The 24,677-nt window shown below is 40.8% G+C and overlaps 1 protein-coding gene across 1 annotated transcript in view; it reads left to right on the top strand.

The window, feature by feature from the left end:
* The window catches only part of LOC132378087 (guanine nucleotide-binding protein G(i) subunit alpha-2), a 312,596-nt gene that overhangs the window by 46,789 nt on the left and 241,130 nt on the right, over positions 1 to 24,677 (top strand). The window lies entirely within an intron of this gene.

Raw genomic sequence — 24,677 nt, forward strand, 5'->3', positions numbered from 1 at the left:
CTGGGGGGGTGGGGGTGGGTGTTGCGGTTTCAAGACCATATTCATTTATTAAGATAGACTGCAGAGTAGACCCTTCAGCCATTTGAGCCAAATGGCCCAGCAACCCACGATTTAAACTCTAGCCTAATCATGGGATAATTTATAGTGAACACATAACGTACCAGCTGATACTTTGGGCTGTGGGCAGAAAGCAGAGCATGTGGAGGAAACCCACACATCGCAGTGAGAATGTGCAGAGGTGGGAACTGAACGTGTGTCGCTGGTACCATAAAGTGTTTTGCCTTTCGGTACTGCACCGCCCCAATAATCTGGACAAGAGCAGGTGCTTGCCTTCACGAAGCAGGGCATAGACTATTAAAGCCAAGGCAATATGTTGCAACCGTTCAGAGCATTGAGTAGACTGCATGGAGGGTTGTGCACAGTTCTGATAGCCACACAATAGGAAAGGTATTTTGCACTGGAGAGAGTGCACACAAGATTTGCAAAAGAGTTATGTGGAGAGATTGGATAGACTGGATTTATTTTGCTTTGTGTGAACAAGGGTGAAAGATGACCTGCAAGAGATGTGTAAAATATTACACAACATAGTCAGTTTTCTTCATAATAGGCCATCAGATGCAAGAGGGAAGTTGTTAAATGAAAAGGAAAGATTTTTTACAGTTAGTGGCATCTAGAACACACTGTTAGAGGATGCTACAGAACCAGGTCCTAACATTATTTTTAATAGATATTTAGACACCTAAATAGGCAAGGCTTGAAAGGATTTGGATATGGCAACCAGATAATAATGTCGGTATCGGCGCTAGTCCATGATTGTTTACCGAATGATATGCCCTAATTCAGATCTGTCCAGTTTTAACTCACTTAAATTAATTTTCATCCAATTGCACACATGTATAATCACCAAACGAGATAACGTTTCCCCAGAGCAAGGTGCACAACACAGTAAAAGTATCTCACACAAGGTGATATTATCCAAGCAACATTTCCTCTAACTTTTGTTTACAGGTGTGCTGACCAACCATTGTTTCCAGTAGTATTTTTTTTACATGGCCTGAAAACTGCAACACTTTAATAAAGCATTATATAAAATAAAATTCCAACTGCATGGCAACAGAGGCTATATGCATGGGAAAGTTTCAGTTACTGTGCAGCTGCACTTCTGTACAGTTGGGATAGAATATTGACCACAAATACATTAACAAATAAGGTGCAGATATGAAACAAGTTATAAAGTAAACATTGTAAACCAGTGCCTCAAGTGTGAGACCTGGGTGCTGGCAGAGAGTTCAATAGTCTGCCGACCTGAGGGAAGTTGTTTTCCACCCTAACAGTTTCAGTCCAAACACTTGTTCCCCTTTGTAATGGGTGTGTGTCGAGGCTGTTTTTCCCCCATGCTCACCTCAGGTGGTCAGTAGCATCATTGGCAGAAAGGAAACTCATTTTGCTTTTGATTGGGCAGGTCAAATTTGCACAATCCAGGGTGCTGAGGCATGTTGTATTTTTACTTGAACTTGCAACCTATGACCTATGTTGTTGGTTCAGTTCCTGTGAAGGTTATGATAATCCTGCTCCATGGTCATGTTTACAGAATGTTTTAATGGCTTCAAACAGATGTATGTGTAGCCATTTATGTAATCATTTGTTTAAAAATAATGGCAAAAATTTGGGAATTATGGAGGAGACAAAATTTAATTAGGAACAAGATCCTTTAATGATTAACTATAAAGGACACCAAATCTATTTGAACCTGTTATGAAATCAGGTACACAATAGACTCTGCAGATGCTGGAAATCCAGAATGGCATGCACAAAATGGTAGAGGAACTCAGCAGGTCAGACAGCTTCTAAGGAAAAGGAAAAAGAGCTGATGTTTTGAGTCAAGATCCTTTTGTTAATGGTTTATTCCACTGCAGAGATCTTGCCTAACTTGCTAACTTCCTCCTCACTTTGTGTGTGTGTTATCCTGAGATCAGGTACTGCTGGTGCCACACCGTGTGTTCATTTAGATTACATTCCTATGCTATTACAACCACAAAAACCCATTATCTTCCTTTTATCCCCATTTATTTATTGGTCTTAATTGATAGTAAAGAGACATTAATAGATAGCTTGAGAGGAAATCGTAAAATTTTGTAAAAACATTTTGACATTAGTAGACCTTAAAGTGCTATCAGAATATCTGAAATGGGCCTGGACATCATGCCGATGAGCATCATTGATGTACTTTTCTGCTGGTCTTTTATGTTATAAGATTTAAATTCAAGACAGCAGCACATTTAGATTTATGGTAGTGTTTTGGTGAATGGTAAATTATGCATTTACTATTGCAGTGTATTTGTTGCTTGATTGCTGTGTAACAATGAGGCAATGCTGGGAGAGGACACTGGAGTCAGTAAGCTGAGACTTGTTCTACCATTCGCATCATTACATTTAGCTAGGATAATGTGCTGTGTCAAGTTATTTTCAGTTTGTTATATCTTCTGATTTGAGAGGTTGCTGTTTCACTTGATTGAATATAGAAGAAATTTGAAGTTAGAGTTGTATTGAATAGGCTAAGGGAAGATTTAGTCAAAGCATAAAAATGAGGCCAATCTGCAGCGAATGGTTTCTCTTTGCAAAAGGATCCTTTTAGATGAAGGGCTGAAGTTGGCAGAGGTTAACATAGGCAGGAGTATTTCAAAGAAGGGTGCAGATACAGTACAGAAAGAGCTAAATGTTGGTCAAATCCCTTAATGATCAGAGGAAGGATCAAAAATCAGCTTTTAAGACAGATCTTGACAGTGTGGTTAGCCTAAATGCTTTGTGATTGGCATGGACCTTTTGACTTTGTGACAGTCTGGCAACTAAGTTGTAGTTAACATACACACAGTTTAGATGAGAAGCATGCTGGTGGACACTTTTTAGTGGCTACAACTGTAGCTTGGCATGGGCAAGTTCTGAAGCCTTCAGGTACCCATTTGCGTAATAATGGTTATGGAGCAAATAGAAGAATCAGAATGGGGCAGGGTAAGAATTCTGCTTGTGTTGCAGTGTAGTCTTGTATAACCAACCACAGTGTTGCACCGCAATTAATATTATAGATTCCCCTTCGGTCTTTCATTTTCTTGTAGAGTATGTGTGCATTTCATTTTGCCCTTCATCTTGCCTTTGGAGATTGGGTGGGAGGGGCACCCCAATACGATTCCTGTGTCCGCATGGAATTTGTATTTTGGTCTGAGATAACAAGTTCAAGTAAATGGCATTGATCCATTCAAGAAGCCTGCTATGTTTTCTTGTTTGTCTGCTTGTAGTTCGTTCAACAGGCCCATTTTTAATTGATTGTATATGAGTTTTGTGTGTATTTTAAAGCTAAATCTATACTCAGACAGTTCATCCATCTCTAATGTGCAGTCTAGTGCAATGGGTTTTGACTGGTTTGACCCACTGGATACATTAAGGTTTCATTTTCTGCCTGGTCCATTTGTCAACTTCTGTATTGGAGGCTGTGGAAGTTGAATCCAGATAAACTCACTCAGAGACCGTATAAACTCTTTATTCAAAGCCTCTAAGCCACTTCAGTTAGTCGCTCACATGGGAACAGTCTGACTGTTCCTGCTCAGTCCACCAACTAACTGGCAATTCCTCTTACAGAATAGATATAGTCATTCAGATACCCCCGCACATACCAAGCTGGAGCCGGCCTTATCTGTGTGCATGACAGTACCGAGAGACAAATTACAGAATAGGTATAATGCTCACATACACAGAACAGGCTGGGCGGTCTTACCTATGACTGCACAAGGAGGCAAGGACCCTGAAACACTGTCTTTCTCCAAGAAGAAATATGGCTTAGCACATCTGTAGATCATCAGCAGTTTCTTGCAGAAAAGACAGCCTGACCGTGTTAACCCTTTGCATACTTTATCAAGTCCACAATTGTTTGGCTTTCAGAATCGAGTGTAATATCACCGGCATATGTTGTGAAATCTGTTAATTTTGCAGCAGCAGTATAGTGCAATACATAACTAGAAAAAAAGAAGTACATTAATTATTTATGTATGTTAAATAGTTAAGATGAGTAGTGCAAAAAACCAAATTTAAATTTAAGAAAAGTAGTGATCTAGTGTTCATGGGTTCAATGTCCATTTAGAAGTTGGGGATGCTGAGTGTGTCTTCAGGATTCTGTACTTCCTTCCTGATGGTAACAATGAGAAGAGGGCATGTCCTGGGTGTTGGGAGTCCTTGATGATGGAGGCCACTCTTCTCAGGCACCACTCCCTGAAGATGTTTGGATAGTGGGAGGCTAGTACCCATGATGAAGCTGTCTAATTTTATAACTCTGAAGCTTACTTCGATCTCCCCCCTCCCCACCCCCCCCCAATACCAGATGGTGATGCAGCCAGTCAGAATGTTCTCCATGGTTCACATGTACAACTTTTCAAGTGTTTTTTGGTGACAAACCAAATTTCCTCAAACTCCTGATGAAATATAGCCGCTGTCTTGTCTGACTTTATAGCTGCATTGATATGATGGGGCCGAGCTACATCCTTAGAGACACAAAGTATGCTGCAGATGCTGTGGTCAAATCAACACATACAAACAAGCTGGATAAACTCAGCAGGTCAGACAACGGATGCTACCCGATCTGCTGAGTTCATCCAGATCGTTTGTACGTGTTGATACATCCTTAGAGACACAAAGTATGCTGCAGATGCTGTGGTCAAATCAACACATACAAACAAGCTGGATAAACTCAGCAGGTCAGACAACGGATGCTACCCGATCTGCTGAGTTCATCCAGATCGTTTGTACGTGTTGATACATCCTTAGAGATATTGGCACACAGCAACTTGAAATTGATCACAATTTGGTCTTACTGATGTTGAGTGTAAGGTTGTTGCTGCACCACCTCTCAACTAGCTGGTATATCTCACTCCTGTATGCCCTCTTGTCATCACCTGAAATTATGTCAACAATAGTTGTATCATCAGCAAATTTATAGATGTCTCTAGATGAAAATTTATAGTGATGTGTGTTTTCAAAGTGTATGAATCCTGCAGACAGTACAAGTTGATTAGAGACCAAGAAAATAAGTGAATCTTTAAATATATTTAAAAAAAAAACAAATCTTCAAGTGGCTTATTTAACTGGGTTTGCAAACTTTCAGCAATTAAATAATTTCTGGGAAGTTATGATTTTTGTGTGACCAGTTCTTGGTATAATCAGATAGTTAGCTGATCCTAGAATAAACGGGTATGAGGAAATGGCCCATGGTAATTTGCCTGTAAGGTAGGTATCCTTATGGTTAATTTCATGGGCTACCATTCAGAGTTCTTGACCATCAATCCAAATGTAATTTCAAATCCTACCATTGTGTTTGGGAACTTAGGTTTAACTAAATAACTCTGGAATTCAAGCTGCTTTTAATTTGCGATCACCATGAAAACACTTGATCATTGTAAAAATCGATTTTGTTAACTCTTAAGAAGAAAACGTTCCTTGATTGGATCAGGCCCAAATGTTGGCCGGGGGGGGGGGGGGGGGTGTGAATTTGGGGGCAGTTAATGGTAGTCAGCAAGTACCAATAATGCCATGTCACCCACATGAATTGAATTAAGTTTCATTGCCTGCCATGGAAACTATAGTTTGCATGTACAATATATTTTCTTTACCACCACTTTCTTCCCTTAAAATGCAAGGAATAATAACAGCAATGTGGGATGATGTAGTTCAAATGTAACCACATGGATGGAAAGAAGGAATTTATATTTGAATTGTGCTTTCAACTTTTTAACCCTTGCCCAAATTGATGGGAAGAACAAACTTCAGGTGGAAAGATTGTCAACTAATAAATAAACCTAACATCATTATCTAAGTGTGTCCAGTCAGCCAATATGGTGCATCATTGAGCCTTGTTTGTACGTCACTAAAAGCAGCTCAGTTACCCCTAATATTACAAGTTATGCAGCTTTGAAATAACGAAGTGCTGTTTGAAATTTTGTAGACACATTTCTGGATTGTGAGACTCAATGATGTTTGAATAAATTTTAGGCACTGAGCAGTAAGCTTGCCATATTGACTGCCATATTCAGAAATGGTGGTAACCTGCAAAGGAATCAATCCTGCTCACCAGGGCCTTGTGTATTGAAAGGCCTTCCCTTACTGCTGTTGTATGATCACGAGAAAGAGCAGGAAGTATCTAGCCACAAAGAATGAATTGGCAGGTTTGAAGCCCTACCCATAACGAGCTCTTAAAGATGGTACCTATTCTCAAAAAGCTGCTTCAGTTATTTTTAAAAATCAGTAAATAGTACAAGTATTAGAAATTTTAACAAAACAACTGATAGTTGCCCTCACAGTCAACCCCTCCATGAAGATGAAAAGGAGGTCCAAAAGCATTAGCTTTAATTGGTGCAGGGTCACAGTACACATTTCTCAAGTCATGGGCAATATGCACCGCTGGGATGTTCTGAAAACTCTAACATCTTTCACTGTGTGGGGAAACCACCAGTGCATTTGGGACTTCTGCATGAATGTACCATGCACGGAAATCCCACAGCTGTTGCTTGTTGGGAAAATGTCAGCAAATTTGTCAACATGTTTCCCAAGAAAGCTTCAGCTAATTGAACCCTCATTAGTTCAGCGTTTTGATACCAGGGATATCCTTGTGGAAGTGATTTAAATCGCAGTGACAACCTCTGGCTGATGCATTGAGAAATAAAACAGGAACCACAGGAAAATAAATCAACTTGCAAAGGTCCTGGATGCTTCTCCACAACATTCAGAAATTACCTCCATTGAGATGTGCGGTCTTGTGAATGAGACTGTACCAGGCACCCCTTTGCTCTAACAGTGGCTGTGAGAGACTCTTTTGCATTATTTTGAAGAGGACCAGGGTATTGTCCTTGAAGGCAGTGACAATATTTGTCTACCAGTGTCACTGGAACTGATTACTTTGTTGGCTCACTGGTTGAAGTGCTTCCCAGATTGACTTTAATAGATGGCTTGTAACGGAGTGAACACTTGACATCCTTGATTCCAAGGCATATCGAAGAACACATTTGAGTGATTAATCTGTTTGTGCAAGTTTGCTGTGTGTGAATTACTGCCAAGCTTTTACTCCTGCAAGTACAGTTGCACTTACAAGTATTTTAATGGCTACAAGGTGCTATGGGATGTTCTGCAGGAGATTGAAAGATGATGTGCGTCAAGGGTGCCAGGGTATTGTCGTGCTTAGTGCAGCACTGTAACAGCTTGGAGCGTCAGAGTTCAAGTCAAGTCCTCCGAGGACTTTGTACATCTTTCCAGTTGGAATGTGTGGGTTTTCTCTGGGATCTCCAGTTTTTTTTCCCCACAGTTCAAAGACAATGCTAGTTAGGGTTAATTAGTCATTGTAACTTGTCCCATGATTAAGCTCAGGTTGAATCGGGGGTTTTTAAGGTAGCATTCCTGGAAGGGCCTATTCAGTTCTGATTATAAATTGTTGTTGGTAAATGTTTTGAATGCCGAGGCATCATACCTGATGAAGGGTCATGGTATAAAACATCAACTGTTTGCTTATTTCCATAGATGCTGCCTGACCTGAGTTCCTTCAGCATCTTATGTGTGTTCAAATTGTCCATGATTGCCTCATACAGGACAGTAGTACAGCCCTGTAAATTTAGGTTCAGAACCAGGTTTACAATCACTGGCATATGCCCTGAAATTAATTGTGTTGTGGCAGCAGTACATTGCAATACATAATAAAACTATAAATTACAATAAGTATATATAAAAAATAATTAATGCAAAAAGAGAAGGAAAAAAATCAGGAAGTATCCATGGGTTCATCATTCATTCAGAAATCTGATGGTGGAGGGGAAGAAGCTGTTCCTGAAACATTGAGCGAGTGTCTTCAGGCTCTGGTACCACCACCTTGATGGTAGTGATGAGGAAAGGGCTTGTGGTGGGTGATGGTGATGGGGGTCCTTGATGGACGCTGCCTTTTTGAGCCGTCGCTTTTTGAAGGTGTCTTGCATGCTGGCGAGGCTGGTGCCTATATGATGGAAATGGCTGTTTATCTGGTTAAGTGCCCATCTTCTCTTCCCAAAATCTTGATTAATTTTGTTCTTTCCTTTGTTATGGGCGGACTGGTCCAGCTCTGTAATGTTTTAATTTTAATTTAAAAATCACCAGTTCATACTTCCGTTGCCACTCACTTTCCTGATCTTTGATCACTTTGGTGTAGCACCAGTGACTAAATTTGTGTTTGTCCTTTGCAGGATTCTTTAGTATTTAAATAGAGGTTGGGTTGATGGACAGCAGCAGTGAGGATTATTACACAATATTCCCTGATGTTCAGATGGATTAATCACCAGCAAATTGTTGGAAGCGAAGATTGCTGATGACCTCTTTGTTCTCTCTACCCAGGTAAAGATCATAAGACACTGAAACAGGAATGGGTTACCTGACCCCTCCAGATTGTTTACCACTTGTAGAATATAGCAGGGAGATTGAAAATCTGGCAGAGTGGTGCCACAACAACCTCTCAATGTCAGCAAGCTTAAAGAGCTGATAATTGACTTAAAGGGGAGAAACCAGAGGCCAATGAGCCAGTCTTCATTGGGGAATCAGAGGAGGAGAGGGTCAGCAACTTTAAATTCCTTGCTGTTACTGTCCCAGAGGATCTGTCTTGGGTCCAGCATGTAAGTGCCATGACAAAGAAAGCATGGCAGTGCCTCTACTTTTTTTCTGAAGGTTGCGTAGATTCAATACATTATCTAAAAATTTGATGAACTGTTATAGATGTGCAGTGGAGAATATCCTGACTAGTTGCATTACAGCCTGGTATGGAAACACCAATGCCCTTGAACAGAACAGAAGTGGGTACAGCCCAGTCCATCATAGGTAAAGCCTTCCCAACCATTGAACATGGAATTCTCTGGCAGAAAAGCAGCACCCATCATGAGGGACTCCCACCATCCAGGCCATGCTCTTTTCATTGCTGACATCAGGAAGAAGGTACTGGAGCCTCTGGACCCACACCATCAGGCTCAGGAACAGTTATTACCCCTCACCCATCAGGCTCCTGAACCAAATAGCCTGTCCTGTGATCGCAGGTAGGATTGCTGTGCACCTGAATAGGAGGCCTGTGTGGCCTATCGCTGTGCCCGGAAGGTAGGCCTCTGGGTCTCCTTTGATGATGCTGGTTAGTTAATGTTACTGACATTGATGCCTGTATGGACTTTTTTTTAGTCTTGTGTTTGGTGTTCTGTTTTCTCGCTCTACTTTCTTGTTTATTTGTGTGGGGAGGAGGGGGATTCGGGGAGGTTGATGTTCTGGTGGCATTTTGTGCAGGGGAGGGGTGTCTGGTTCAGTGTTCTTGCGTATTGTGTGGGGGAAGGGGGAATGTTGGGGATAGATAGTGCTACAGTTCCTTTCTTGGTGGGGGTGTGGGTTTGCTGTTTCTCTCTGAATTGTTTCATGTCTACTTGGAGAAGAAGAATCTCAGTTATATATTGATAATAAATGAACCTTTGAACTTCACTTGTCTCATCACTGAGCAGTTACCACAACCTACAGACTCATTTCATGGACTCTTCCTTTCAAGTTTTGTATTTATTGCCTATTTAAATAAGTGTAACGCTTGCGTGACCGGCTAGTGTATGTCTAGGGGAAATTCCACCCACCCGCCAAACCGTGCCTCCCATATACGTGGATGCTGTGGAATCCACATTAATGCAACGTCGCACACACAATATCAAGCTCACACCAGGTACGTTTACAGAATACATTTTATAAATCTTAATAGAACTAAGTGATTAATAACGATACAATATATATGAAGGGAAAGAAAATAAAGAGAGGGTGCCAAAACTTATCAAAGCTCAGTCAATTAGAGCACATCGCTGGAGCTCAACCATCGACCGTCCGACCACTGTTTGCTCCTCTCTGACCTCCATGACCCGCGCACCTTGGATCACACTCGGTGATCGACCAACAGTGCAACACTCGTCCTTCTTCCCGACTCCCAAAAAGACTGCGCAATCCCAGCTCCCAGACTCACAAGAGAAAATAACATCCAACCCAATTGGTTAACAAATGAATACAATCCCCGTTATCAGCAACTTAAACCCAAACAAGCTTCTCTAGAAGCTTGAGAAAAGCACTCTCACCAGTTAGCATAACAAAGAAGCAGTTTTACTTTTAACAAACAAAGAAGTCATTTTGATTAACATATGCAGTACATAAGTATTTGCATAATTTGTTGTCTTCTGCATTTTAGCTGTTTGTCCATTTTGTTGTGTGGTCTTTCATTGATTCTGTCATTTCTTTGTATTTATTGTGAATGCCCACAAGAAAATTAATTTGTGTTTGATATGGTGACATATTACGTTGATAATAAATTTAGTTTGAACTTAGATGCTTGCTAATCTGATTTTGCTCTTTGCTTCACCTGCCTGATTTTCTAAACCATCTGTTTCCTTGGTAGAAGAAACATTTCCATCTCTCGTGGATATAGCAGACTGCATGCCAGCTCGGCAGAAGTCTTTTGTATCTATGAGATTTAAACCACATCTCTAATCAGAATTAGACTTATCATTGACGTATGTCGAGAAATTTTTTTGTAGCAGCATTGCAGTGCAAGATATAAAATTTAACATCAATGATAAAATATAGTACAAAAGACTAATAATGAGGTTGTGTTCATGGACTGTTCAGAATCTGATGCTGGAGGGGGGAAAGCTGTTCTTAAAACATTGAGTGTGACTCTTCATTCTCCTGTGTCTCCTCCCAGATGGTGGTAATGAAGTGGGCATGTCTCAGATGGTGAGGGTCTTTAATGATGACTGCCACTGCCTTGAGTCACCACCTCATGTTCTCAATGATGGTTCCATTGATTTTCACAACCTTTGCAGCTTCTTGCTTAGATTAGATTCTCCATGCCAGGCGACCAGTCAGGATGCTTTCCACTGTCACCCTTCCTATCTTTTTGTTTCAGATTCCTTGTTAACAGAGGCCGCTTCATAATTTTTTAAATATGTCTCTAATTGATGCCATGGTGGCACAGTGGTTAGGGCAATGCTGTTATGGTTTGGGGCATTCTGGAGTTCCGTCTTCAATTGAGCACTGTTGTGTGAGGAGCCTCTATATGTCCTCCCTGTAGTATGCATGGGCCTTCCCCAGATGCACTGGTTCCCACAGTCCAATAACGTACCAGGTAGCTTAATTGGTCATGGTAAATGTCCTACGATTGCTCAGTTAATTGAGGTCATGGCTTGTAGGGCCAGAAAATATGCAAATGCTAATTAAAATACTTCATGAAATTTTTTTTTTAATTAATGAGTTAGTGATTCCATTCAAATGAATTGTGATTGCACTAGATTTGTAAGCGGTATCTCCATTGGAGCTGAGGGGCCAGCTGTGAAGTGCATTCATCTTCTAAGTTATGGAGCACTCCTGGACTCTGCAGTAAGTCCCAAGGCAGTGCAAGTTTGGACAATGCAGCTGCAGTACATATATGGATGTCTGGAATGTGATGTGCCTGTTGCAGCTAATCAGTGATTTTCAAAGCGTTGGCCTGTCGGACCGTTGAGCAGTACAGCACAGGAACAGGCCGTTTGGCCCTAAATGTTACGTCACAATTAAATTAGTAATAAAATGGCATTCTAATGAATTCTAATCGCTCCTGCCTACACAATGTCAGTATGGAATCTTTTGTGTTCATAATGTCCAAATCTTTCTACTTCCCTCATTTGTTTGTCTGTCTGAATGTCTCTTAAATCTTAAATCTTGGTAGAGTATGTGTTCCTTGTGTTTCTGCCTCTGCGCCAAGTCAGTGCGTTGTACTTTCAGTGCAATTTGACATTTCATTGGTCCATAATTTTTCTGGGATAGAAACTCTGACGTTTTGACAATCTTGAGAAATTTGTCTCAATCTTTCATCCTGCTTCATTGTCATTGGCCACTGGATGTGAGAAACCATTAATACCAGCCAGAGGTCTCGGCTCTGCCACAAAGGGATGCTTCTTGTCTCTTTCCTGTCATGTTCCCTCAACTTTCTCTCAGAATGTTATTCTAAACTCCGAATACTAAAGACTGTGTTCAACCCTTATGAGACATCAGAGGTTTGTCAACAATGCTCACATAATGTTTTAGCTCATGCCAGTAGTAATTCGTACTGTGATGCAGTCTGAATGCTATGAAATGTTAAGATTAATATTATGATTAACTGTACGTGATACATCAACAGGAAGGGCAGGGTTGTTGAGTACTGAGTTTCTGAGGAAGTGCAGAGTGCCTTCAATGCTTTCAATGTTTATTTGCAACATGAATATCTTGCTATTTGGCATCAAACGTTTCTTGGGTAGCCATCGTTTGTAGTTGGTTCACCAGGTAGCGAGAAATTATTAATTCTAGTCTGAGATTGTTGTAACTTTCACACCTGGTATGGCTGAAATTTTTTTGTGATTTGGCAGAGAATATTGATTAGTTTTATAATGTTTTGAAACTGTAATGCATGACTGCAGTTTGTAAGCCCTTTTTAACGAATGGTTAGTCACATAAAAACAATATTCCCTCTATTTATTTTAACAGCCGCATGGACCAATCATTGCTCTGAGCTGGAAATTTTTACACTGCCCGAAGACTGCACTTTTTTTGCAATATACATTCTATGAATATTTAGAATGAAAATTACAAATTCATATTCTTCTATTTGATTTGTTAATTGAAGTGTGTACTGAAACGCAGTATACAACAAAGAAAATCTCTCGTGTTTCATAAACTTTTTCCTCATTTCTTTATGCCAGCTGCGTGGCAACAAACTATGTGCATGGGAGCGTTTCCGTTACTGCGCAGCCGCGCGTCTGCACAACTCGGGGAGCAATGCATAAAAGCAAAACCAGACTGGTGAATTGATTCCAAAAGACTATGAAATTCTGGTTTTTGATGGATTGACCGCCTAAATCTGAATCCCTTCAAACATATTGCTTTGTAATAGCTTCTATTTATCAATTTTTTGGGGTCTTTTTGTATGTGGCTTATGTCGTGCGTCATTTGCAGATTACAAACTGCGCAGAATTGATGTAGTGTTGTATTGGGTGTTAAGATGTGTAGGTTGAGTGGATAGCCAGAGACCTCCCCTGTACCCAGGGAAAAGAAGACTAATTTTAAGGTAGTTGGAGGAAATGACATGGGATTTTAAGAAGTAAATGTATTTTTACAGGGTGTACGCCAGAGGTGGATGATAGTAGAGGCAAAAGTATATTAGGAGCATAAGAGAAGTTGTTACATCACCCAAATGCCCCAGTCCGTCACATAGTATAGTACAGGCCCTTCACATAATGCTGTACCAACTTTTTTTCATCTACTCTAAGATCAATATAACCCTTTCCTCCTACATCTATTTTCAATAATTTACGATCTGGTGATTATTGCTTTTGTACCAATTATTTTGCTACTGGAATCTTAATATCCATTGCTTACACTATGGTTCTAAGCAACTGTCTTTTGCATGTTTAGTTTTGGTGCAAAAAAATCAGCATTACAAATCAAACATTTTAAGGGAGTTGTATTTAATTGACACTGAAATTATTTTGGGTTAACTTTGCTGGGTCAAACTGGGCTCATGTGCATCTAGATTGCAGATTATTGACTAACAGCAGGTGTCATCTTGCTGAATTTGCTGTAACGCAGTCATGGCAATACAAGGTTTGAATTTAGTAGAGCTTTTAATGCAGGCTCAAGTAATAAGTCATTAGAAAGGAATGACATGAGAAGGTGTAGAGTCTCTATGGGTTAAGTTAGAAATGAGAAGGGTAAAAGGACCCTAATGGCAGTTGTATCCTGGCCTCCATACAAATTACAGCAGGAGATAGAAAAGGCGTGTTAGAAGGGCAATGTCCTGATAAGCTAGGGATTTTAACATGGTGGAGCATTGGCTGATCGGCAGAAAAGAGAGTGGGAATAAAGGGATCCTATTTTGGCTGGCTGCTGGTTACCAGTGGAGTTCCACAGGGATCAGTGTTGGGACCGCTGCTTTTTAGCGATGTACGTCAATGATTTGAACTGTGGGATTAATGGATTTGTAGCTAAATTTGCCGTTGATACAAAGATGGGTGGAGGAGCCGGTAGTGTTGAGGAAACAGAGGCTGAAGAGAGATTTAGATAGTTTAGGGGAATGGGCAAAGAAGTGGCAAATGAAATAGTATTGGAAAATGTATGGTCATGAATTTTGGTGGAAGAAATAAACGGGCAGACTATTATTTAGGTGGGGAGAGTATTCAAAATTCAGAGATGCAAAGGGACTTTGGATTCCTTGTGCAGGATACTGGAGGAATCTAAAGGAACGGCAGAGACCTTTGCAGTTTGACACCAGCAGTGTCGCAGGAGTTGCAAGTCAGTGTTAAACTCAACGCAAGACTGCCTTAAGAACTCCAGGTCTGGATTTTTCCTCTGGGTGTACTCCTGAAGCCTTCCCTATGAGTGGGTATAGCCACAAGGAGGCTGAGGTTTGAGACTTTTTTCTTCTAGATGAGCTGCCAACCACAGCTATCTGTCTGAAGTGACTGTTTTTAAGGTGCCATTAACTGGCATTTGCCCCTTGTCAGTAAAAACAGTTTTTCCGTACTTGGTGGCTAGGCTGCATGTGAAAGCCCGGAGCTGGACTGGTTGTCAGAAGCTTTTTGACAATAATAAAGACTATTGACCATAGTAAAGTCTGTTATGTGAGCACTTGTACACCATTAATTGGCTTTATTTTAAGTATGATGGTTTGGCTGATGTGTAATGCAGGGGGAGGAGAACAAAATATTGTTGCACGTTTAAATCTGTGAAGCTACAGTCAAGAACAGATATTAATATCTCAAGCTTTGACTGAAGACATTGGAGTATTTGTGCTGTATTTCAATTCTTTGTCCTTGGAACTAGCATCAACTTCCTCCTTTCAGTAACTATATTACAATATTTTCCAACAGTATAGTTTGTCTTTTACAAAGATGTTAAGATGTCACAATATTTTAACATGAAAACATTTGGATTTGGAATAACACTACCCAGCCCACAGTTCATATCAGCAAAGATCATCTTCCCATAATTTGTCTTTTTATTTCTATTTTGTTTTCTCTGCTACTGTAGTTGATATGCTCCCTGTTCCATTTCCTGAATGTTGTCCTCCTGTCCTCTGATCTGGAGTGTAGGTAAGATTCTCTTTTTCTTTACACCAATCAGCTTCCACATTCAATGGGTTATTCTTTGAATTTTGCCACGATTCATCTTCCCTGCTTCCTGCACGCTACCTCAAATTAACATTCTTCCTCCTCTGACTTCTAATGGTGGTTGGCAATCCAACTTAATGGTGCATTCCTGTCACCAACTGGAGTGTGGTGTAGAGAGTTGCGAAATAAAACCCCTACTAGTTCTACATAAACTAAAAGCTAAATTACTGTAAAAAGCCCAATAGATTGTAAATCATGAAAGACAGTATTGTGAGTTAGTCACTTGCATAACTGAATAAAGTTTTTAAATGGAAACTGTCAATTGCTGAAGCTAATCCTGTATCCTGCATTTGCTTTCTTTTAGCCTTGTATGCTTAGAAATATAGAAAACCTGCAGCACAGTATAGGCCGGGGGTCGGCAACCCGTGGCTCCAGAGCTGCATGCGACTCTTTCAACTCTGTGCTGCGGCTCCCTGTGGCTTTGGAAAATAAATGAGTATTTAATTAAAATGTATTTTATGTTTGTTAGTTTTTGAAATGTAATTCTAAATTTGAAGATTATGGTGATCTTGTATAATCTAAATAAAACGTTATGGCGACCCATTTCCTGGCACATCTGAACCGGCTCACAATTTGCCAGCATTCCGGCTAAGGGTGATAGCCTACGGGGGTTTGTGAGTACGTGTGTTTTGGAGCATCCACGCCCACGGGGGGCAGGTTGAGAGAGGCTTAAAAGCAAGGCTGTGTAGTTCGAATGAAGTTATCTTTGACTGCAGTTTAACCACTCCGTGTCGTTATTTTAGCACTGCGTGTAGCACACCGCTACAACATGTTTTTATCGCTATCAATATTCGTCACCACTGCCAATGCCTGACATCCTTTTCGATTTCTTTTAATTTTTCGATCCAAGGTAGGCTAACGATGTAGTAACCTTCAACCCAACGTCTTTTTTTCGGAGTTCAAAATGTTTTTGTTGCATGCAGAAATGTAATTTCGTTTGCTCTGCAGGAGTTCATCAATTTCATAAATGCAACACATTATAGTTTGTTTATACATAGCATAAAGGCAAAAAAAAATGTTGTATGCAGTGTTATTTCATTTTAAATGTCAAATGGGTTTTGTGGCTCCCAGTGTTTTCTTTTCTGTGGGAAGTGGGTCCATATGGCTCTTTCAGTGGTAAAGGTTGCTGACCCCTGGTATAGGCCCTTCACCCCACAATGCTGTGCTGAACATGTAGAAAGTACCTAGGGTTACCATAGCCCTCTCTGCTCTTAAACTCAATCTCACGTTTGATGAAGGCCAATGCACCGTATGCCTTCTGAACCACAGAGTCAGCCTGCTGTGGGTTTGAGTGTCCTATGGATTCAAACCTCAAGATCCCTCATCATCCGCACTATCAAGAGTCTTATCATTAATTCTATAGTCTGCCATCATGTTTGACTTACCAAAGTGAACCACTTCGCGCTTACCTGGGTTGAACTCCATCTGCTGCTTCTCAGCCCAGTTTTGCATCCTATTGATCTCCCGCTGTAATCTGTGACAGCCCTCCTCACTATCCACAACACCCCCAACCCTTGTGTCATCAGCAAATTTACTAACCCATCCCTCCACTTCCTCATGCAGGTTATTTATAAAAATTATGAAGAGAAGGGGTCCCAGAACAGATCCCCGAGGCACACCACTGGTCATGAACCTCCATGCAGAATATGACCCATCTACAACCACTTTTTGCCTTCTGTGGACAAGCCAATTCTGGATTCACAAAGCAATGTCCCCTTGGATCCCATGCCTCCTTACTTTCTCAATAAGCCTTGCTTGGGGTACCTAATCAAATGCCTTGCTGAAATCCATGTACACTAGATCTACTGTTCTACCTTCGTCAATGTGTTTAGTCACATCCTCAAAAAATTCAATCAGGCTCGTAAGGCATAACCTGCTTTTGACAAAACCATGCTGACTATTCCTAATCATATTATACCTCTCCAAATGTTCATAAATCCTACCTCTCAGGATCTTCTCCATCAACTTACCAACCACTGAAGTAAGACTCACTGGTCTATAATTTCTTGGGCTATCTCTACTCCCTTTCTTGAATAAGGGAACAATATCTGCAACCCTCCAATCCTCCGGAACCTCTCCCATCCTCATTGATGATGCAAAGATCATCACCAGTGGCTCAGCAATCTCCTCCCTTGCCTCCCACAGTAACCTGGGGTACATCTTGTCCAGTCCTGGAGACTCACCCAACTTGATGCTTTTCAAGAGCTTCAGCACATCCTTTTTCTTAATATCTATATGCTCAATCTTTTGAATCTGCTGTAAATCTTCCCTACATGATTCCCTACATCATCGCCATGATTCTTTTCCGTAATGAATACTGAAGTAAAGTATTCATTAAGTACCTCTGCTATTTCCTCCGGTTCCATACACATTTTTCCACAGTCACACTTGATTGGTCCTATTCTCTCGTGTCTTATCCTCTTGCTCTTCACATACTTGTACAGTGCCTTGGGGCTTTCTTTAATCCTGTTTGCCAAGACCTTCTCATGGCCTCCTCTGGCTCTACTAATTTCATTCTTAAGCTTCTTCCTGCTCGCCTTATAATCCTTGAGATCTCTATCATTACCCGATTTCTGTGAACCATTCATAAGCTTTTCTTTTTTTCTTGACTAAATTTTCAATGGCCTTTGTTCACCATGGTTCCTGTACCCTACTATCCTTTTTCTGTCTCATTGTAAAAGACTTTCATAATGATGGCAAAACCTACACCCCCCCTGAATGATGTTTTCTAACAAGAAATCAGGAATAATTAAACATAATATGCCCAATTTTAAGTTGAGTCAATATAATTCCTTTCTTCCTTGTTTTGCCCCTTCTCCCATTAATCCAACAGGTTTATGTATTCTATAAGGGTGTCCATTATCCCACGAGTCTTGCCATAATCCCCTAATTTTTTAGCTCCACCAACCCCTTAACTTCTGATTTGCTAAGTGGGAGGTCTATATCCGTAAATAAACTTTTAAGTTTTTTTTGGCCAAGCAATCAACCCTCTCATTCCCCTCAACACCTCTATGTGCATTCCATGAAGGTTGTGCTCCGTAATGAAATTCATGCTTCTGTCTGAAAGACCATCCATTCCTCTAGCAGCGTTCTGTGCAACTGGTGGGGAGAAGGGAAATAGTACTTGCTCTTTTATCTCTTCCTTCCCACCATCCAGGGCCCTTCTCACTGCTCCCAGGTGAAACAATGGACTTGCACTTTCAGTGTAGCACTGTGCTCGCGATGGCCTCCTGGACACTGGAGAAGCCGGATGCAGATTGGTGTGCCACTTTTCTGAGCACTGCTTTGCTGACCCTGAGCTTCTAGTTTCATGTCTCTTTAATTTTTTATTCTGTTCCCTGTCTGATCTCTGACTGGCCTTTTACACTGTCTTAAATGTAAGCTTGCAACTGCTTATTTTCTCACTGGGCACGTTACAGTCCTTGGGAGTTGAAGTAATTTCAGTTCACTATCCTTTTCAGTTTGCCGTGGCTGGCTAGTTCAAATAAGACCATCTCTTTAACTCAAGTTTTTTCTCTCCGTAGAGACTGCTCGTTGTTTCCAACTGCTTTTTAAAAAAATATACATTTTGAGTATTCCAGCAACTGCTTGTCTCAATTCCAGTGTTGTTTCTGCCCTTGTTTATCTTCTGTTAATCTCTGCTTCAGCGGGAAAAGCTATGAAGAGTCTGCATCATTTCTCTGCAGCAAATTCATTCTCTTCATTTGCAGCTATTACCTTCAATCTCTCAAAGCACTAAAAATATAACCCATTTTTATATTTCCCAGTTCTAATGACGGGTCAGCAACCTCTTGCATTAATCCTGTTCATCTTTTCACAGATGCTGCCTGATCAGTGTTTCCATTTTTCTGTTTTCAATTTCTGATTTCTCAGTGTCTGCAGTATTTTGCTCCTCCTTGATGTATATGTCTTTTGAGTGTAAAATTAACTCCCTTATTTCAAGCATCAAAAACCTGGTTAAAATACGACTTGAGTGCAGCTGCAGCAATGCTCAGATGAATAAGGCAGCCTGCTTTACTGTTATTCCATCTGCCATCCTAAGCAGTAATTTCCTCTATCCCAATGGTGCAGTGGCTGCTTGTGTACTACATGCAAAATGTACTTCACACTCTTTCAACAGGACTTCACAAGCTCCACAGCCTGTTTCACCAACACTGACAATTGTCACAGGTGGATAAGAATGCTGTCCCCTGCATATTCCTTTCCAAGTAGCACAGGGGATCAGCTTCTCAGTAACTTTGCTTATCCTTCATTGTAGAGTTTAAATCCTGACAATGTTTTATGTAGGTATCAGACCACCTCAAGAGCATTTCTGCATGGAACATAATGATAAACTTGCCAGTAATGTGATATTCTGATAAATGCATGAAAAGAGAAAATGCCTCATTGCATTGAATGATCTCTATTTAAATACTTACTGATTGAAAGTAAAAGGCAATTTCACCAAAGAAGTTACTTCCAGAATTTTCTGCCATGGATTCAGTGAGGAGGAAAGAGACCCTGAGAGCATATTCATCCAGTTTCAATTTTGACCTACTTCCTGGAACTTCCATGTCAAATGTCTTGAAACTACCCTCAGTTAGAGGAATGGGGTGCTGGAGCTGACATGTAGAGTGGAGTACATAAAGTCAATACAGGCAGTCCCTGGGTTACGAACAAGTTCCGTTCCTGAGTCCGTCTTTAAGTTGGAACAAATACATCCAGTATTACTAAGTGTCAGTTAGTCAAACGTTTGTATAGTATCTATTTTACCTTTCTATGCATATAAAACACTTAAGAAATGTATGTATTTCAATAATTAAACCACTGTGTTGCTTAATAATAATTGTATCTTTCATCGGGGCAGGGCCTCTCACGTGCTTCATTATTCTTACTTTATCTGTTATCCTTTAAAACTGTTCCGATGGTTGACCGACTGTAGCCTAATGCTTTTCCAGTGACCGATGGCGTTTCACCTCTTTCCAAACGCTTTATTATTTCCAATTTATTTTCAATCGCGATCGCTTCCCGTCAATGGAACAGAAACACTGTGGGCAGAGGGTTCCGAGCTCCGCCAGCTCTTGAGGTCTGCTGGGTCCCGAGGAGCACTGCACTGAATTCCCCGGGTCTGAAACTTCACTGCACTGAGACAGGCTAAATGGGACAAGTGGGGGCTGGGCTGGGTTTGGGTATTTGATCCTCCATAATATTCTGCATGGGAATTTAAACTGGAGGTGGCAGTGTTTTTTTTACGAGGTCAAGTTTCGAGCTCTGCATCAACCTGGCATGGATGGTACTGGAGTCACTGGTTCGACATCAACCCGGCACAGGAGTGGTCTGTCACTGGATCGAACTTGAGCCCGGTGCTGATCTCACTGCGCCACCAGCCGACCGGAACGGGAGGGTGGGATTAGGGTGAATCTTACTAAGAAAAATTTAAGCCAAATACAAAGTTAAACACTCAACGGCAACAACTTAAAATGGTGGACGGCATCGCGATCCAACTTAAAATGGCGGACGGAGTTCTTCTTCCTCGGCTCATAAGTATGAGTTGTCCATAAGTTGGATGTTTGTAACTCGGGGACTACCTGTACTGCAAATGTCTAAAACTAGACATGTGTTTAAAATATTTAGGAAAAGAATTCCATTGAAAGCAACAAGCGAGTGGATGAAGAATCTTTCAAGTTGTAAAACTGAGAAGTGAGCTTGTTTCTTCAGAAGATATGAGTCATAGTCTTAACTTGCAAGAAGCCTATTGTTGAGTAAAAATAGATAGAACATGTCTGTTAAAAAGGCAGTGCTGATAATCAGTGAATGGATTATACATGAAACTTATTGGTTGAGGTCACCTTAACGGATAACATTAAAAGTGGAAATAATTCAGAAAAGCAAGCATGGTTACAGATTCCTCTGTAAGGAGTCTGTACATCCATCCCATGGAATGGGTGGGTTATCTCTGGCTGCTCCAGTTTCCACCCACAATCCAAAAACTACTGATCAGCAGGCTAATTGGTCATTGTAGATCGTCCCGTGATTGGGATTGGGCCTTGCTGGTGGCAGGTGCATCCTGTTGTATTTTATCCACAACACTGTGCAAAAGTTTGCATGTGTATATTGTTACGTATTCAGGCAACAATAAATATATGAGTTCGGCAAGGGTTTTTTTTATAACAAACAACACTTTTATTAAACACAGAAAACAAAACCCCCAAAAGTAAACAAACACTAACGTAACTGGAAATCAACTGCTGTGTGGCAGCTCAAACAGTTCTTAAAGCGATATTGCAAAAACAGTTCTTTAAAGTGGTCTTGCCAAAAGTTCGATATGCTCACAGTGCATTTAAAAGGAGAGACTTTATAAGATGATTTAAATTCTCTTTCACGTCGCTTGGCTTCGATCCCCAGCGTCGAACTTTTCCCACAAAGAATTTTACGAAACGGAACGGCTTAAAGGCACCCACCTTTCCTTCCACACTATCCTCAATCCTTTCTGGTATTCCCAGGGATTAACACGAGAATAGTCAATGAAATCCTTCCGAATAAGGATCAAACAAAGGTTGAACCCGTTTCACCGTAGAAATCGATTCTCCTCAATCTTTAACTCCTGAACTCCGATCTTCACTCTCCACTGATTCTCAAACTAGCAGAATTGTAAAGAACCTGCTGGCAATAACCTTTTAAACTTTAGGCATTAGATAAAACTTCATCTCTCAACTAAACTGCGTCATCACATTAAATCACGCAGTGGCATGAAGCCAACTTGGCAAATCCAGCCACGAACTGCCCCTCCTCACAGGGTGGGGTCTTCCTTTTATAACCTGAAAAAAAAACTGTCACATGATCTCTACTGGCGGGAAAATGACGTCACTCCACCATCACAAGACCATTACCTCAAGTCCAGTATAGCTTCAACCCCAGTCACGTGACAAGGGTACCACTGTTGTGTCACGAGTACGTAACAATATATTATGTATATAAAAAGTTAGGGTGCCTAAGACTTTTGCACAGTACTGTATTTGGCGATGTTGAGCAGAGAGTGAATTTGTAAATCTGGTGGGAGCAAAGGATGTTGGGAACAGTGTGGAGTGCCACAAGGGGTATGGAGCAGGTGGCACAGGAGTGCCAGGGCGGGGTATCGTGTGGGTACTCTGAGACACCAGGCAAGGTCATTTGTTTCCGAACAATTGGTTTATTGATCACTACAGAATGTCTCTCTGGTGCTTCCTGTGCCCTCCCCTCTCCTTCCCCTTTTTGCCAGCCATGATTCCCCTCTTCCTTGCCCTTTCCCACTCTCAGTCTCTGATATCAGAATGAGGATTATCATCACACATGGATCATTAATTTTTTTTGCAGCAGTACATAAAATTACTACAGTACTGTTCAAGTGTCTTGGGCACCCTAGCTATATACATGTCGAAGGTTCTTGCACAGTACTGTTTATGGAGGCATGAAGGTGTATTCTCTCACTTTTGAGAGGGTAAATGTTCCATAATTTATTGCAAATACTCGGCTGCTTGCGAACAAGGAGTTGTCAGCCAAATGAAACTAAAACAATAGCTTGATAGCCGGAGATTGACAAGCCAGGTTTTAGTATAGTTTGTTGGAGAATTATTCCTCTGGTTTGGGTTGCCCACAATGATGCAGTGGGAGATAAGTGAAAACTTTTGTTTCAAATGGTTACTTTTAAGTGATCAGATGCAAATTGAGCACAAGATGAAAACTCATTTATGGGCAAACTTCCTGATTTTGTTTGATCTTTCAGTGTTTATTGACCATTACGCGTGTTTTGCAAACCCAATTAATTGGACGGTTAAAATGTGCAAATTTAGTGGGCAGATGTCCAGAAGAGCAGTTAATCAGCTTGCTGTTTGACTTAAGTACAAGCATGATGTAATCCTTGACTTGATAGTCAAAATGCAACAGGTACAGTCTTGGCAAGTGAACTGGAATTACTTGTCTGAGTTCGGAATTAAATTCTAACATCCTCTGTGAGGAGTCTGTACAGCCATCATGTAGAATGGGTGGGTTTTCTCTGGGTGTCCTGGTTTCCTACCACAGTCCAAAGCTGTACTAATTGGCTATTATGGATTATCCTGTGATGGGATTGGGGTTGCTGGTGGCAAGGTTCGGAGGGCCAGAAGGGCCTTCTCTGCACTTTAAATAGACATATATTCCTGTGCATCGATTATTTTAAATTGGTTCATAGAGTTGTCTGGCCTGCCACAGTTCAAACTGTGGTGGAAAAACAAATTAACACAGGTGGCCCCTGCATTTCGAACGTTCAATTTACGACAGCTCGCTGTTATGAAAGACTTGCATTAGTACCTGTTTTTGCTAACCAAAGAGGATTTTCGCTTTTACAAAAAAAAAGACGCCTGCTTTATACGTGTGTTTATCCCGAGAAAGACTACAATGACCGTGAAGCCTTGTGCGGGCAGTTGTTTGCGCATGTGTGTATGCATGTACATGCGTACGTATGTATGTACGTGCCGATTTTTTTTTCCAAATTGATTTTGGTACGCTGCCTTCCCGAGTTTGATAAGTGAAACTACACCGTACCTACAATATTTCTACTTTATATAGGGTGCAAATTTATTATATCATTCCTGCTTTTACTATATGTTAGTGTTATTTTAGGTTTTGTGTTATTTGCTTTGATTTGGTAGGTTTTTTTTGGGTCTGGGAATGCTCAAAAAATGTTCCCATATAAATTAATGGTAATTGCTTCTTCGCTTTACGACATTTCGGATTACAAACAGTTTCATAGGAATGGTCTACCTTCGGATTGCGGGGGATACCTGCACTGGTAGTATTACAATATCTAAGACTCCCTATTGATTTAAGAGTGCAGGAGCCCAATCTGAGTAGTTTTGACCCTTACACTGGGGTAACTTTTAGGTACTGCATTTCATTGAATTTTCAAAGCAATGCTTGTCTGTCTTATTTCCTGTATTATTCACCTTCACTTGAAATTACATTGTAAGAACCCACGTTATGGCCTTTTGGAAATGAACCCTTATGGAATTTGTGAAACTTAAATTATTTGACATGCAGAATAAAAATACACTCTTATGGAATTTATAAGAGTGGTGGGGGGGGGGGGGAGGGTTGCCATTATGAATGGAATAATGTATAAAATAACAGAACTAGTTTACCAGGTTTGGGTGGGGGGGAAGAATTGCAGGGAATTAGTTCAGAGGTAAGCTGTTTAATTTGGCAACCAACAAGACTGACTCTTGTACTTGTTGTAATGTTTAATTGTATCATTATACTTAAGCTTCTAGTTAAATGTTTACCCCTTTTCTGTCTAAATTACCATCTCCATGTACCATGCAGAGCATTTCAACTGGTTCCATTGGGTATGGAGGGACCACTGCACAGGATCGGAAAGAAAGCTGCAGCTAGCTCCATCATGGGCACCGTCCTCCCTAGCATCGAGGATGCTTACAAAAGGTGGCA

This window comes from Hypanus sabinus, chromosome 19 (genome assembly GCF_030144855.1).
Source record: "Hypanus sabinus isolate sHypSab1 chromosome 19, sHypSab1.hap1, whole genome shotgun sequence".
NCBI lineage: Eukaryota > Metazoa > Chordata > Chondrichthyes > Myliobatiformes > Dasyatidae > Hypanus > Hypanus sabinus.